Here is an 18626-nt window from a genome sequence, read left to right as displayed (position 1 = left end):
CTATTCGAAATTATTCTAACTGGAGAGTAGGGAATTGATGGAGAGCAGAGGAAAGATATTCCTCCATATTCAAATGTACACACTGAAAATGAGGACCAGTGATGTCTTCATGTGCAGCTTATTCTAGGCATGAGAAAATAGGAAATAATGCCTTCCATATAAATGATTTGGGAAATGGCAGAGCAAAAAGTGAAATGATACAACCAAAAATATAAAAGCAAAATAAATTAGGATAATTATGGAGCAATCGTGTTATATATGAGAACCATGAAAGGGAGAGAGAAAGAAATAGAAAGATGTGTAATGACGTAGCTAGCCACATAATCCATGCCTCTGATCAATTTGTAGAGCAAACAAAATTTTATTTTTTAAAAGAGATGGAAATCGAATTTATGTATTTACTTGAAGTTAGTAAATACATTTTTAGTAGCCTACGTAAAGAGACATAACTTTCCCAAACTACAGACAGTAAAATAAATCCTTGATAGTTCTAGTAACAGATCTGACTGAAATCAGTTGAATCATACTTTTCTTGTACAATGAAGGAATAAGAGGATAGTAAAGCAGCTAGAGAAGGCAGGGAGATTGTATCTGTGACAAAACTTTGTGGAAATTGGTATTGAGGATTTCTTACTGGTGATCCACTTGCACTGGAAGCATGATTCTGAAGTATTGCTTGCCGATTCTGAACTATTGATTTGATTATTATATTCTCCAAGAAGAAAATGAGAATTGATAGTGAAGGACTACTAATACATTTTGACCTTCTCACTAAGCACTTTCAATCATCAAAATTACATGAAGACAATAGACAGGCCTACTTTTTAGATGAAAGCAAGTGTCTTATAAAAACAAGGAATGTATGTAGTCATGCAAAGGACTTCTATTTTACCAATGCCGCATACATTTTTCTAATGTTGGGTACCAATAAATAATGGATCTATTAGAAAGCTCTTAAGGCTCCTATGTTCAATAGTGAGTTCTCTTACACAATATCATGGTATTTTTTGTGTATGGTTTTAAGAATAAATTTACATTACTAACTTGAATTTCTGACAGGACAGTATCATCACTGTACATCTTGCTTCGATACTCTCATTTTAAAATTACCATCTAAGTATGTGCATTAGATAACTATATAGGAAAAAGTAGCAGCCACACTGATGGCTTATGTCTTTAGTAGTAGTTAATCAGAAAGATGAAATCTGAGCATTGTGGTTTGAAAACAGACCAAGAAAAAACAGTGCATTAGATTCTGATTTGAATGTAACCAGCAAAATCTAGAAATGGAGCTCTGGTACAAGCAGTAAAATGCTAGCCTTGAGAAAACTGAAACAAAAAATAAATTCTGGGACAAAGCCAGGCCCTGAGTTCAAGCCCTAGTAGTAGCACCAAACAAATAAATTAATTAATAAGGTAATTAATTAATTACAACTAAATTAAGTGGTCACATATGGAGAGGCAGGTAAAATGTAACATGTGTGGTAATGGTTTATGTATTATTTTGTAATAAGGCATATTATCATTTGTCCTAATCACTAATATTTTATGTGGACTTTTTGTACAATAAACCCTGAATTTAGCATGCGTGTATATGTGTGTGTATATGTGCAAACATGTGTGTATGTGTATATGTGTGCGTGTGCTGTTGCAATGTTGCTTGCCAATGTGGACAGGGTGAGGCTGAAAAAAGCTAACCGTGTTGCAATGTTTTTATTTATCAGTGTTCTGTCATGTCATTTCAGTGGAACCAGCCTTTGTACATATTATTTGTCTAATAATAACATCATAATCAAAGCATTTACAATATTAAGTTAGAAAAAGAGACCGCTTTCAGCTCTTATTGTATGTTAGGTAAGAAGATACAGACATAATTAGTAAGTTGTTGCTATAAGATGATTGTCAGTACAAAATACGTACTTGACCTCTTAAATTGGTTATACTTTTAAGATACACTCATAGAGTGATTTGGACTGACTTGACCAAACAGGTATTACTCTCTGATTATTCCTGTGAAACACAAGTTGGATAAACTCTTTCCGGAATTCTGTTGAAAATCACTTTCTTTGCAAGATTATATCTATTCTCACTAAGAGATAATCCAATCCATATTATGTTTGAATATCCCATCTTATTCATTGAAAATAAGTATTGTGGATATGCTTGTTAGATATTCCTTTCAAAAACGAACAAACAAAAAGCAAGTGTTATGTCCATATTGTGGATGCATTTGAAGGTGTTTTGTACATGCACAGGTATCTTTACTAATGGCTCTTTTGTGGGAGAAACTATGGCAACTTTAACAAATAAGGCTTTTTGAATATCTGTTCCAATATACATAACATCTCAGAGCAAGTCTTGCAATTTCTGAAAATCCTTTGAATCTTTTAGTATTATTTCAGTTCATTGACTGTAGAGCTAAAATTTCTGAAATATTGTTAAGATCTGAAAAAATAAGTGGGTATATACGCTTTTTTATGCTTCATTTTATGAAAACCCAGTTTTTATGAAAATAAATGGAATAGAATAAAAGAATTAAGTGAATTGGGTAAGCTAATTATTAGTATAATTTTGTTTTCTATTAACAGTCTATTGAATGTAGATGATGCAGTTAAATTATTTCCTCTCTATTTCAGTTAGTTTGAGAATCTTTATAGTTATGAGTGAACTTTTAAATAAAGTTTTTAAAAATAATTAGGATTAATCTTATGCTTTTCGTCCTACTCCCAAGAAAATGAGTTATTTTTAAGTGTTAATAGTTTATCATTATGATTATCATAGCGAATCATTATCATTATCATAGGGACTTAAAAATGCAGTAGTATTGATGTCTTTTTAAACCAATTGTATTCACAAGTTGGAGAGTCTTTAATTCATAATTAGGTTTTGGTGTCAATGATTTTTAACCTCTCATTCCTAACATTAATGATAGGTAAGACTGCATTTTTGGGTATATGAAAGGTAAAATATTTATCTGGGGTCAAATGTGATTTTATATCATTCTTTCTTTAATAACATTTTAAAGTAGTACATTTCTCTAAAAATGGTGGGTATAAAAAGCAATCAAAATACTTCAAATGGTAAAAAATTTAGGTGAGCTACAATGTGGAAACGATTGCTCCAAAAGGCCTGCAGTCTGTTTCCATCAGGAATTGGGCAGGTCATTCTTTCAGTAAGACTGTGTTAACCAGAGATGGGGTCCCCAGGCAGTGCAGTGTTGAGTGAAGGCATAAAATATGATTTCTACTATTTTGAGCTAGAAATCAAGAATGTTATAGTTTAGCAGTTCCTTTCACTGGGGAGGTATAAATTGATTATGAACGTAGAGTTTTCTTCTTACAGTTACTTATTGTCTTTTTTGTTGTTGTTGGTCATGGGGCTTGAACTCTGGGCTTGGGTGCTGTTCCTGCGCTCTTCTACTCAAGGCGAGCGCTCTACCACTTGGACCACAGTGCCACTTCCAGTTTACTAGTGGTTTATTAGAGATAAGAGTCTCACAGTCTGTCCTGCCCAAGCTGGCTTTGAACCACAATCCTCAGATCTCAGCCTCCTGAGTAGCTAGCATTATAGGCGTGAGCCACCGGTGTCCGTCTTAGTTACCTATTTTCTAACAAAGATAAAGGAAATATTATTAGAGTGTTCACAATAATTTTGGGAATTTTCCTAGAATTAGTAGACTGAGTGCTAGTATTTAGTTATAAAATAGAATGAGGTTAGTTCATATAGTGGGAATGGAACACGGGCTAACACCGTGTGTAGAATGTTGTACTAGTAATTCCAACTCTGAAGACTTAAATATCATCATCTTAGAATTAAAAATAGAAATAGTTTCACTTTATGGGATTATTGTGAGGATTAAATTAGATACCAATTGTAAAGTACTTGGAAAAACAATCAGAGTTTGATACTTTCTACCTTTTATTTTATCATGTGATATATTCTAATATTTTTACTGTGATTTTTATATTGTCTATTTAGGATATGCAAAGTGATGTATTGATATACATTGCGTTGTTCACTTTTCTGTCATTATGAGGAAAATACCTGCAAAGAAAATTTCTGAGAAGGCAAGTATCATATTGACTCATGGTTTAAGATCAGATGTCTCCATTGTTTTTAATTATATTTTTATTAAATAGGTGTATGAAATGTTTTCCATTCAACGAATCAGTTTATAAGTACAATGGATCTTTACATAACTTTCTCACATCCTTCTAAACCTCAATCCACTTTCGTTTTTATTAGTTTCATACTATCTGCATTGAATATTATGGCTTCACTCTCTACTTCCATAAGTCTCTTTATTTCTTCCCTTTGATTTTCCCTCACATTTTCCAAGTGGTAGCCTCCTGGTATTCATTTTGTTGGATTAAAAGTTCAATTTTATAAGAAATTACACCTGTTAAATACTCCTCTACAAATAGCATGCTTTGATTAAAACTGTTTTTTAACTTGTATAAAATTCTGGCTTCTAAATACGCGTTCTTTTTGTGTCTGGCTGTGACTTCGTTTATTTAACATAATTTTAGTTCTATCCATTTCTTTGCAAATGCTGTAACAGTCTTTATAATGGATGGGTGCAATCCAATTGTGTATATATGCAACACTTTCTCCAACCATCCCTCTGCTAAAGTGCATCTGGGCTGTTTCCATAAATTCTCTACGGTGAATAGTGCAGTAGTGAACATGATTGTGAGAGTGATTTTATTCTCTCTAACCTTTTGGGAAAATTCATCACTGTTTTTCTGGGAGCAATCCTCTAGCCAATTTTCCAGAATTAGCACATCCCTTCCTTCATCTACATCACAACGTTTTTCAGGTCCTCAAAAACACACTACCCCCTACATGTACCAATCAGCTAAAACCAGACTGTGCCCATATTCTTTTGTTGTTGTTATTGTTTTCTTTCCGGTCGAGGGGCCTGAACTCTGGGCCCCTCTAGTGCTGTCCCTCAGCTTTTTTGCTCAAGGCTAGCAATCTACCACAGCGTCACTTCTGGCTTTCTTCTTTTTGCTTATGTGGTGCTGAGAAATCAAACCCATGGCCTCAGGCATGCAAGACAAGACCTCTACCACTGAGCCACTTTCGCAGCCCTGATGTGCCCATATTCTTTTAATACATTTTTCATAATTTTACACATAATTTAGTGAGAACCTTCTATGTACTTTCCTAATGTGGGAATGAGGTATATGGCAATAGAGCAAAAGTAAGAGATATGGGATTAAATTAGCTATTATCATATTTAAAATAATTTTCAGCTCTAACTCATAGCCTCACTTAGTATTATTTTAATCTTTATTTGATTACTTCATCTATCCCCTAAATTATAACATGTGATTTAAATACAAAGGCAAAAAAGTGTGGTTTGACTTTGACACTCATATGTGAGGATGCACAATATGGGCAAATAAAGGGATTGGAATTAATAGCCATTATCCATTTTGTTAAATGGTTTTCTCAAACTGATTCTCACAATTCATATTTCATTCAACAATAAGAAACATGTGACAATTCCCTTTGTTTTGCTCCTCATTAAACTTGTTTCCTTGTTATTTTATAATGAAGGATGATTTCATAAATCTACTATAGATACAAAATATGTTAAAATATTTCTATATGTATGCATTGATATAAATATAAACACATATATTATAAAGGTTATAATGATAAATTATAACTTCTGTAACTGTACAATTTACTAAATTATTAAAAACATGGACGACTCAGGCCTGGAATCCTGGTTACTCAGAAGGCTGAGAGCTGATGATCATGGTTTTGAAACTATCCTGATCAGGAAAGTCCATGAGCCTCTTATCTCCAAACAACCAACAGAAAATCAGAATTGGAATTGTGGCTCATAGTAGTAGAGTGATAGCCTTGAGTGAAAAGACTCAGAGATATCACCCAGACTCTTAGTACAAGAACTAAAATCTACCCCCAAAAAGTATTTAATTTACACTTATGTAAATAGAGTATTTCCTTCACACAAATGCACATCCATGCTCATTTGCAAGGTAACTCTGTTATGTCTGGAGTACCACATAATATTATCACTTAAGTAGAAAGTATTACAACGTGGGTAAACTCTACCTCTCTCATGGATTTTTCTCCACTCAAATATTCAAATCTTGCAATTATTCCCATTATTTAAAGTCATAGCTTTTTTTCTTTAATACACATAAGATTGGAATTTGAATTGAGTGTCTTGTGTCTCCTAAATGGTTGTTCTTACCACTTTGGCATGCCCCCAGCCCTAAATTATCCTGATTAATTTTCAGATAGAATCTTGCTTCCTACTTGTGTATGATCGTGGGCTCAGTCTACTTTATGTTATTCTTCCTGGAATTTAGAATAACAAGTGCCTGGCATTGTGTACAGATCTTTCTGCCCAGTCTGAGCTTTAACCACTATCCTCACAATAGTAGACTCCCTCGTAGTCAGGATTTTCATAAACTTATCATAGCTATTTAAAAAAAAATCTTTGCATTTCCTGCAGGTTCTTGAGTACTGAGTTATTTGGTGTTTTCTTGGGTTGTTTTGTTTCTTTTGAATGTATGTGTTGAGTTGTTCCTCATTTTTCCTTTTGTTTCTTTCACTCAAGTTCTTACCTATAGTGCTGAGAAACCAGTTCTTCTTTCTCAAGATAGTCAAGGTGAACATTATTTATTCCAAAACAATTCCAGTAATATTTAAACACCTTCAGAAATTTCGAGAAAATGGCGGAGGAGAATCTGGTGGCTAAACAAGCTCTTGCATAGAAAGCAGTTCTAGTGTTCTAATGAACAGTCCTAGGCACACCAAGTGTGCCATCACATTACAGAGAGTTTGGGCAGAGAGGAAAAATCCAGGTAAGGAGACAGATCTGAGCATTTTCCAGCAACCATGGCTGAGGTTGCTGTGGCGGCTGTGGTGCCATCCATAGCCGCCATAACTACAACCCAGAGAGTCTGGGACAAATGTGCCAGATGCAGCGGGCAAGCAGATTTTACTCAACATGAGCAAGAACTGACAAGTAGCAGATATCTTCATCCTGCAGATAGCAGACCAGAGGCTACCCAGGAACCCACACTCCAGCGTGAGTGCAAAACTAACATCCTCACTCCTTCTCAAAGGGAGCAGAGGAGGGAAGGACACCCCTCCCCCCAACACCGGAGATATCCATCTTTAATGTAGACAAAAGCCTGGCTAAGTAGCTAGATCCAACTCAGTTCTTTGAAGAAAACAAAAGAGTCATTTAGCTAGTCACAAGTACCTACCCTGACCTGCCATTCTCAACTCCACCCATGGGAAAGTCACAACAACAAGGCAGAGAAAGCTAATCCCACAAAGGAGTGGCTTTCTTCACTGGGTAAACAGAGCCAGAGGCTGCCCCTCCCTACAACAGCCCTGACAATCAATTGAAACTCAGTAAACATAAACCCTGAGAATGGCTCCAGGTTGGGCTTTGTGAATGTCTCAGAAGCTAGCCCCTCAGGGAAAAGCTACTGTTTGCTGAAAGGCCTCAACTTTACCCAGAACCCAGCCTTATTACAGTAACTCCAAACTAGAGGAAACAGCCACCTCCCTCTTTTGTGATACTCAAAGCAGATCTCCCTCCCACTGAACTAGCCTGGGAGGCAATCACAAACTTCTGGGTAAACCAACAGAATTTTTTCTGCCTGCCCAAACAAACTGACTTAAGAAACCAATCAAGCCACAGAAAACCAAACACCACAAGCAAACCAGAGACTCCACCAAGAGACTGGTTACTGACACAAGGGAGATACAGGATCTTCCCATCAACCCTCCCAAAACAAAATCAAAGAAGTCTTTTTTGTATCTTTTTAAATTTTTACTTTTTAATGATAAAAATTGTTTTCATTAATCTTTTTTTCTTCCTCTTATAACTTTTATTTTAGGTGTATGTGTGTGTGTGTGTGTGTGTGTGTGTGTGTGCTTTTTTAAAAAAAAATGTTTACTGACTTGTTGGTCTTTTTTGTTCTTTCTTTCTCATTCATTTTACTTTTTCATCTTTTGTTCTTTTTGCATGAATTATTTGTTGTTCTGTTCACCTCCTATATACCTGTCATTGATTATAAGACCTTATCCACAATTGTGTACATTCTTAATCCAAAAACGTATTACTCAATTCAAAACCTCTTAGGATTAAATTCTTTAATAGCAGTATTATTTATTTATACCTATAAATTATTTGAAGTATTTTTATTTTTTAGTTTTTCAGGTCTCCTTTCTATCCCTCCCCTCCTCTCATCCTTGTCCATCTCTCAATTTTACTTCTTTAAATTTTCATTACTTTTAAGAGTTTCACTTTTTAAATTTAAATATTTGTCTTTCCATTTTTTCTTGTCTCTTTTTTAAAATTTTTTCTTCTCTCTTCTCTATCATTCTTTCCAATCCATTTCCCTCTGTGAGATTAGGACTTGGTTAATTTCACTCTCCTTTTACCTTTCCACGTCCCTCTAACGCTGTTTTCCCCACCTTTCTCCCTAAACATAATAATTTCTGGTTTGTCAAATTATTCTTTGGTATTCTTAGCCCATGAAAATATAGTTATTTAATGTTGAATGGACTGTATCTGTTGAACTAGATTGTATCTTCAAACATTTGACTATGCAATTACAGGACTTTGGTTGATGCTTGCCTTAAAATGGTGTTCTAGCACAAAACTGGCATTACTTTCATCCCATATGGGCAGAACAAGCAAGAAAAACACAAGGAAAATGGCAAGTCCGGGTATCTCAATTCCCACTCAAGATAATCAGGTGACAGAACAGATCATGAATAATCCAGACGAGAGTTCCCAAAAAGCTCTACAAACACTACTGGTAAACATGGTGAATGAAAAGATTGAAACCCTGCAAAGGACTCAGTGTGAACGTGTTAGGGAAGAGAGGAGGCAAACCAAAGATCAAAACAGGAAACTCATGGGCTTGAGAAAGCTACTCAAAGATTGATACTGGAATTGCGTGAGCAGGTTGAGAATACTCAAAGAGAAATAAAGGAATTGTGTGAGCAGGCTGAGATCAGTCAAAGAGAACTAGAGAAGTTACATGAACGTTAGAAATCTAATCAAAGAGTAATACAAGAATTGCAAGAGCTGGATGAGCATAGACAAAGATCAATAGAGCCATTCATGGAATCCATAAACAGTCACCTGAAAGGAGTCAGGGAGACTACAAAGGGAATGCTGAATGGAGCCCAACAGAAGGAATGGGAGTCCAAGGAAACCATAACCAATCAACTAAGTGATTTGAGAGTAAACACTGAACACCAAATTAAGGAAGTAAAGAATTTCATACAAGATCTAAAACAAAGCTCCAACAAAGAATTTGAAGCCATAACAGCCAACCAATTAAAAGGAAAAGAAATGAAAAATAAAGTAGAAAGTCTTGACATTAGGTTAGACTATGCAGAAGATTGAATCTCCGGCATTGAAGACAGCCTAGGTATTATAGAGAAAGAACATACAACTATCCAAGACAACTTCAAGAAATATGATAGATCTATTCAACACTTGGAAGACACCATCAGAAGGCCTTATCTGAGGGAAATGGTTGTAGAGGAGCATATAGAGACAGAAGGTAATGGTCTAGAAAATTTGTTCAACAGGATCCCAGCAGAGAACTTCCCAATACACAAAAAGATAGGCATGTTCAGATACAAGAAGCTTTTAAAACTCTAAATAGACCAGACAAGAACAGGACTTCCCATCGTCCAATTAATTATAAGCCACACAGGATCAATTCAGACCAAGGAAAATATCCTTAAAGCTGTCAAGGAGAAAAGATCAGTCACCTATAAAGGAAAACCAATTAGAATCACCTCAGATTTCTCAAAAGAGACAATTAAAGCAAGAAGAGCCTGGAATGGTGTATGCCATGCTCTCAAGACAAACAACTATCAACCAAGAATAGTGTACACAGCCAAACTCTCAATCATAATTGAAGGTCTAATAAAAATATTCCATAGCAAAGAAAAACAAACAATATATCTCCACCAAATCAGCTCTACAAAAGACACTAAAAGATGTCCTAAACATAGAAAACCAACAAGACCACAATAAAGGCCAAGAAACCACATACAAACAGAATCCAAGAACCAGAGAAAGAATCCAGTAGGCGCAGCACCCAAGAAGTTGGATAAAATGGCAGGAGCACCCAAATACCTCTCAGTCCTCTCTCTCAATATTAAGGGATGTAATTCTCCAATTAAGTGACATGGACTGTCTAGTTGGTTTAAAATGCAAGATTCTTCTATCTTCTACCTTCAGGAATCACAACTTGCCCATAAAAATCAAACACATTTTGAAAGTGAAAGGCTGGAACAAAATCTACCAAGCAAAAGGCCCCCCAAAACAGGCAGGAGTTGCAATCCTAATATCAGATAAAATAGACTTCAAATTAACATTATTGAGAAGAGATAAAGAAGGTTACTACATACTAATTAAGGGATATCTCTTTCAGGAGGATATTAAAATTCTAAATATTTGCCAAACAATAGTGCACCCAAATTTATACAAGAAATACTACTATAAATCTCACATAGATCCAACGACATTAATTGTTGGGGACTTTAACAAACCACTATTCCCACTAAATAGATCAACTCGGCAAAAACTCAACAGAGAAACCGCAGATCTAAACAAGTGCATACATCAACTGATTTAGCAGACATCTAGCAAATATTCATCCAGCAGCATAAGAGTACACTTTTTACTCAGCAGCACATGGAACATTTTCCAAATCAAACTTGTCAAAATTCAGAAACATTGAATTCATATCTTGCATTCTATCAGACCAAAAGGGAAAAAAATTAGAACTCAACACAAAAAGCCACCAAAGAAAGTCCAGTAAAAGATGGAGGCTGAAAAACACACTGTTCAAACACGAGTGGGTCATGGAAGAGCTTAGAATCGAAGTTCAAATGTCCATATTATTCAACAAAAACTAGCACAGAGATTTTCTGCTCCTCTGGGACACAGAAAAGGCATGATTCAGAGGCAAGTATATAGCTCTGAGTTCCTGTTTTAACAAATTGGAGAGACCTGGAACCAACAATTTAATGAGATCTGACACTCCTTGAAAAAGTGAATCAAGATAAACCCCAATCAAGTTGATGGAAAGAAAGAATTAAAATTCAATCAGAATTAAATGAATTAGAATCCAAAAAAAACCATATGAAGAATCAACAAAATGAGAAGGTTCTTCAAAATAATTAACAAAATTGACAGACCCTTAAAAAAGAAAAAGAAGAGAACACACCCAAATTAATAAAGTAAGAGATGAGAATGGAAACATCACTACAAAAACAACCAAGATTCAGAACCTTATAAAGGAATACTGCTCAAAACTTTATGCTAATATGTTTGAGAACTTGGCAGAAATGGACATTTTCCTGGCAAATATTGACATGCTGAAACTAAGATGAGTTAAAACATCTTAACAGGCACATATCAAGCATTGAAATAGAAAGAGCAATAAGAGAACTCCCATCTAAGAAAAACCCAGGAATAGATGGTTATACAGCAGAATTCTACAAGGCCTTCAGAGCAGAAATCACACCAATACTCCTCGAAATCATCAATGAAATTGAAAGAGAAAGTTCACTACCGAACTCTTTCTATGAAGCCATCATAACCCTCATCCCCAAACCCTCATCAAAGAAAGAGAACTATAGACCCATTTCTTTGATGAACATTGATGCAAAGCCTCTCACCAAAATTTTGGCTAATCAACTTCAACAATTCATCCAAAAAATCATACACCATGAGCAAACAGGATTCATTTCAGGGATGCAAAGCTGCTTCAATATACACAAATCAATTAACATAATTCATCACATCAACAAGAGCAAGGATAAGAACCACATGGTTATCTCAATAGTTGCAGAAAAAGCTTTTGACAAGATCCAACACCCTTTTATGGTGAAGGTCCTGGAAAAATTAGGAATCTATGGAACATTCCTCAATACAATAAAGGTTGTGCATGACAAAACTACAGAAAGCATTATACTCAATGGTGAAAATCTAAAGCTATTCCCTCTAATCTCTGGAACGAGACAAGGAGGCCCACTCTCTACTGCTCTTCAATTCAAACATAAAGAAGAACCCAATAGGGAAAGAAGTATAACTTTCCCTCTTTGCAGATGACATGATCTTGTATTTAAAGACCCCGCTCCCAAGTTACTCCAGGTTACTCAAAACTTGGGCAAACTAGAAGGGTATGAAATTAACCCTCAAAAACCAATGGCTTTTCTGTATGCCTACAATGAGAAAATTCTGGCTGAAATTAAGAAAGCAACTCCATTCGTAATAGCCCCACAAAAAATAAAATACCTATGAATTAACTTAATCAAAGGAGTGAAGGACCTCTATGATGAAAACTTTAAATACCTGTAAAAGGAAATCAAAACAAACTTAGAAAGTGGAAAACTCCCATGTTCCTAGATTGGAAAGATCAAATCGTGATAATGGAAAAACTTCCCAATGCTATCTACAAATTGAATGTGATACCTATCAATATTCCAACCTCATTTTTCAAGGACATAGGAAAGGCAATCCAAAAATTCATATGGAACAATAAAAGACCCTGAATAGCAAAAATGATCGTTAACAGAAAGAACAGTGTTGGAGGAAAATCAGTACCAAATTTCAAACTCTTCTACAAAGCCATAGTAAGCAAAACAGCTTGGTACTGGCACAAGAACAGACCTCAGGACAAATGGAATAGAATTGAAATGAACCTAAAGACCTACAGCCATCTAATCTTTGATAAGGGAGCTGAAAAAAATAGAATGGAAGAAAGACAGCCTCTTCAGTAAATGGTGCTCTCAAAATTGGTTAACTACTTGTAGAAAAATAAATCTAGATCCTTATATATCACCCTGTAGCAGAATCAACTCCCAATGGATCAAAGACCTCACAATATGAAGACACTCTGAAAATATTACAGGATGGAATAGAAGAAACCCTAGATCTCCTTGGTACAGGCTGAAAATTGCTTAATAGAGACCCAGAAACACAACAAATCATAGAAAGGTTGACAAATGGAACTGCATGAAATTGCAGAGCTTCTATATGGCAAAGGACATAGCTAGCAAGATCCATAGAAAGTCCACAAATTGGGAGAAGATCTTCACTAGCCATACAATGGACAAGGGTCTCATATCTAAAATATATCTGGAACTCCAAAAAATTAAATCCCCCAAAAACAAATCATAAAAGAATCAACAGTCCAATAAATAAATGGGCTAAAGGCTTAAAGAGAAACTACTCTGAAGAGGAAGGAAAGATGGCCAATAGACACATGAAGAAATGCTAAACCCCCCTAGCTATAAAAAATGCAAATCAAAACAACATTGAGATACCACCTCATCCCAGTTAGAATGGCTATAATCAAGAACTCTAATAACAACAGATGCAGGAGAAGATGTGGATAGGGGAACCCTACTGCATTGTTGGTGGTAGTGTAAACTTGTTCAACCACTTTGGAAAGGGGTATGGAGGTTCCTCAAAAGACTTCATATGGAGCTCCCCTATGACCCAGGAATCACACTTTTTGGGCATTTACGCAAATGATCACAAAGAAGACCACACTAAAGCTCCCAGCACAACTATGTTTATGGCAATATTATTTACCATAGCTAAGCTTGGAACCAACCCACATGCCCCTCAGTAGATGAACGGATCAATAAATTGTGGTATATATACACAATGGAATTTTTGCCTCCATCAGAAATAATGACATTGCCCCATTGTTAGGAAAATGAATGTCTTGGAAAAAATTATATTAAGTGAACTATGCCAGGTCCAAGTACACATAGTCCCCATGGTTTCCCTTATTGGCAATAAATAGGATATGTATGAGACAAGCAGAAAAGGTCCGATTCGTTGATGTTAGGTGAAATGTACCCCAAGATAAGCATTCAAATATTCTTTCTTTCATGCGATTGTTTCTAACATATTTATAAGATGAATTTTTGTTGCTTTGTATGTCCCTTCCCCACAATATAGCTCCTGTTTTCACTGTATTTTATGTTGGTATAGTTTGTGGAAGGGAAAGGAAAAAACAAATCTTTTAAAAAAGGATAGAGTTGGACCCATTGTAACAATGAGATGTACAAGATGTTTTGTCGAATAATGAACTTTAAAATTTTCTCAAGGAGGGGCATAATGGGGGGAGGGGCAGGAGGGATGAGATGGAAAGTGATAGGAAGTGGAAACAAAAGAGGAGGCAACAATGCTTGATAAGAAATGTACTCATTATCTTGCCCATGTAATTGAAACACTTCTGTATGGTATTTTCAGAATAATAAAAAAAAAACCTTCATACCTATTAATGGTATACGAATTCTATGTGCTTAGAAGGGTCTTTTTATTTTCACAGCCGTTTTTGGCATACACAGACATATCATTGATTATATGAAGATAATAAATTTCCAGATGCTTGCCAGGAGGAGTAAAACCTATAGTTTATTTTTTTCCAGAGGCTTCCCATTTCATGAAAGAAATATGCTGCTTGATGTAGGATTTCACAAAATTATATTGCTAGGAAGAACTTAAACAGTCATCTAACATTACAGAGATGAGGGAGATGAATTGATCTCTTGAATAATTTACTTTTGGGTCAAATAAGAGCAGGCTGCCCAAAAGAGAGTAGACTTTAGAGAAACATGATGAGTTGTATGTAAATAGGTGCTTAGCTGATTTTGTTAATTTGTGAACTAATACAGGGAAATAAAGTACAGCAAGGTAAAAAAAAATAAAGAACTCTGCATTGAAATACTCATCTGTGTGTGTGTGTGCACACACGTGCCTGTACACACACGTGCATGTTCATGTGCTCATGCATGCATTCATCATTCCTGCTCTAAGCATCTGTGCCCAAAGTAGTGGTCTACCACTTGAGCCACTGATGCACTTCTGGTTTTTTGGAGATAATCACATGTTTTTTCATGATTGTACTGGCTTTGAAAAGTGGTTTTCAGATCTCGGCCTCCAGAGTAGCTAGCTAAGCTGATTCATCCTGTGAGTAGCTAGCTAAAATTCTGTTTGTCCTCTATGCTTCATTGCTCTTTTATTCTTTTCCTGAGGTAATCACAAACGTGTCATATAAATGTCTAATTGCTTTAAAAATACTGTTACTGTTTGGCACCAGGGGCTCCAATCTGTACTTTTAACTACTTAGGAGGCTTGAGAACAGAAACCAGGCCAAATTTTAGGGGAGTTCCTTCTCAATCTATAGCTGGGTGCATTAGATCATTTCCACCATCCTGCACTATCTAGAGACTAACGTTGGAAGGACTGCAGGATCCAGGAAGCTAGACAAGTTGGTGTGCAACTCTGATGCAATTGATGATGGGAAACTTAAAAGGACAGATCAGGTGCATGTTTTTGTGGAAAGGGAACCCTTATCCTAAAATTAACCACTGACATAATGCCAGCCTAGCAAGAACAATACCCCAATTTGAAATCCTCACAATTTTCCAAAACCAAAATAAGTACATACATTAACATCCCAAAACTTAGTACAATCTCTTCTTTGCTCTAATATCATCTTTATCTGATTATCATATGACATGACAGAATAGTTTCTTCATTAAACTTATGATATATTTTAGAAGACCTAGAAAATTCTTTCTCACTTATTAAGTGCAAACGAATGGCATATTACCTCATTTCTTACATGTTTGACTGCCACTAAAAATCCATTCAATGATTAGTATAGTAATATATTCTGATTTATTACTTTATTTGTAACAGTTGTTAAACATGTTGCTTTTCTGCTGAAGTATAAGTATTTAAATAGTCTTAACACAGGGTGCTATATGCTGAGTCCTGGGAAAGAGTGCTATGTGCTGAGTTTTTCAAAGCATGCCATGCACTGAGTCCTATACAGGGCGTGCTATGGACTCCCTCCTTCAAAGGGTGTTGTGTGCTGAGTCATCCCAAAGCTACTATATGCTAAGTCCTTCAAAGGACACATTGTGCTGAGTCTTTTACATAGTGTGCTTTGTGCTGTTTTTTGAAGTATGCTGTGTGCTGAGTCATCCCAAAGTGTGCTTTGTTCTGAGTCCTTGAGAGGTAGTTATCCCCAACAATCTCTCTCAGTCTCTCAGTCTCTCAGTCTCTCTCTCTGTCTCTCTCTCTAACTGAGTCACTGTGCACGTTCTTGATATGTGTAGTGGAGAGGCTTGGAGGAGAGTCTCCTCTAGAGGTGGGGCTTAGGGGAGATTTGATCCCCTGAGCAAGCGCTAGGGTTGGCAGGGAGTGCAGAGCTGAGGTGAGGCTGTAATTCCCATAGCCTGGAAGCCTTAGGGCCCAGTCAGGGCTGATGTTTTTGGCAAGGGTAGGGGGCGGAGCCAAGGGGAAGAGGGGACTGGACAGAGGGGAGGTAGGGGGAGAGTCGGGGGCCTCAATGTGGTGTCAGCAGTGGCCAGGGTCTCCCAGGGGCAGATGTACATGCGCAGAGGATGTGAGGCGGCCTGCAAGAGGAGTAGAAGTAGAGAGAGAGAGCAGAGAAGAGCAAGGATAGGGACGAGGGTAAGTGGCTTCACATGCTCTGTTCGTGGATCAATAGAAAAATAGCCAAAACAAGAATAAAGGAAACAAATGTACTGCCAAGAAAAATATAGTTAGAATAAAGGTAGAGGCAATAAAGGTGCAGCCAAGTATAGAGGAAGCCTTGAACCAACACCCCTTCCTGCAAGCATGCTTCCATGAAGCTTATGCTTTGTCTGGCATGATCTCTCACGCAGATTCAGCAGGAGGTGTCATGGCATTTCTTCCTTTTTTATTTTTTAATTGAAGCTCATGAATGTCTTGGTGCACAGAAGAGATAAATCTAAAGATCATCCGGAAAATGACTGGAAATATAAGAATAAGAATTGGGAGAATTGATCTGACAATGGTATTTATTATTATTACATTAATCCAATCCAGAGGATTGAGAGCCTCCACGTTATGCTTAAATAATGCTGCCAAAGATTGTAAGTTTTTTACATCTAAATGAGCTTTACTAACTGCTATAATTTTATCCTGTAAAGCCTCCATAACATGAGAGATATCTTTATCTCTCCAGACTCCTAACAAATGATTTTTGGTGGCATTCCAATTAAAAGAAAAGCTATATTTTAGAACAGTAACACAGATATATTTCAAACTAGCATGACATTTAACTGAGAGTTGTGTTTTTAAATTTTTAACTTCCTGACCTATAGCCAGAACCACTTCCTCCAGATGATTTATTTTCATTTCTAACTTTTTGTCTATATTTTGTTGTTCTGCTAGGGCTAATGAAACATATTTGTTTAAATCAGTAACAAAATGAGCAGTGTTTACTTCATTTACTAAGGCTGCTGTAGAAATCGCTAAAGAGCTAATTATTGTTAATAAAGCATTTATTCCTAAAATCAAGGCCGCAACAAAGCGTTTTGGCTGCAACATAATATCCAGAATTTTCAGCATTTGTAAAGCAGAATTTTTAAACCAAGGGTCATTTTATAGATCTACACGTAACATTACATATGAAGGTCTTTTTAAAATAAAAATTACAGAATATGTTTTATCCAGAGAAGTAAGACAATTAGTAAAAATATAATCCTTACAGCTAATATAATAAGATTTTCCTTGATTAATAATGATTAAATTATCTAGTTTTCTAGATAAAATTCCCATAGGATAATCTACACATGCTCTTACCCCAATTGCAGTACTCTTAGTTTCTTTGGGCTTTTTCAGTAAAATCATGTTTGTTGCTGCAAAAAGTCTAAACAAATACAGATGAATGCCCATTTTATTGTGAAAGGGAGAGTGACTCACCAAAACAGAAGCCACCCACGCTGGAGTGAGCCATCTTTTCAGGGGTTCCCCGTGCCTATCAGGAGCATAGCCATTAAACTTTCCTGAATTATGTTTTAAGTAGGCGGCATAATCATAATCGGGGTTAGCAATGGAAAAATAAAAAATACTATCTGGTGCCCCAAAGGCTTGTTAAAAGAAGCCTTTTGAAATCCACATTCTCACCATTTCAGTGAGGTAATTAATACATCCCCAAACTGATCTTTGTCATGATATTTTGTAGGCAGTTACCTAAATGTATATTCCTTTTGGGAATGAAAAAGGATTCGTTATAAGTATGAAAGCCTAATGTCATCATGCCAATTTACCACATCAATCTTTTTTAGAACTTTTTATCATTGGATTGATCAAGGGTATCAGTCAAAAAAGTTCTATAGTTTATAGGCCAACACCCATGGATATTTTCTCCTGATAGCGTTATGCAAATTGGAGTGGTATCTGTCATTCCTTCATAATTAATTGTTTGAGAAGTCATATGAGAATTAGAATAGTCCTCCAAACCCCCTAGCAGGTCACTATTATTTGTCATTACTTGTATTATATCCTCATCCCCCCACCCCATCCCATAGGATGTAGAAGAGGAGGATTAGGAACATATGTCCAGTATTGTTCTCCTGAAACAGACACTGCCTGCACAGCAATAATGGCAAGCATAGCAAGAAACCTATTTTCAACAGTGATAGTCTTTCCTGTAGAAACAACAATCTCCTCCGCAGAATGGGTGAGTTTCTTAATTTATTCCCAGGTTGGTGGTTGGGCTTCTTTTGTT

The sequence above is a fragment of the Dipodomys merriami genome, unplaced genomic scaffold, assembly GCF_024711535.1.
Source record: "Dipodomys merriami isolate MVZ:Mamm:240054 unplaced genomic scaffold, mDipMer1.0.p SCAF_612, whole genome shotgun sequence".
Taxonomy (NCBI): Eukaryota; Metazoa; Chordata; class Mammalia; order Rodentia; family Heteromyidae; genus Dipodomys; species Dipodomys merriami.
Note: the sequence above shows the minus strand (reverse complement) of the source record.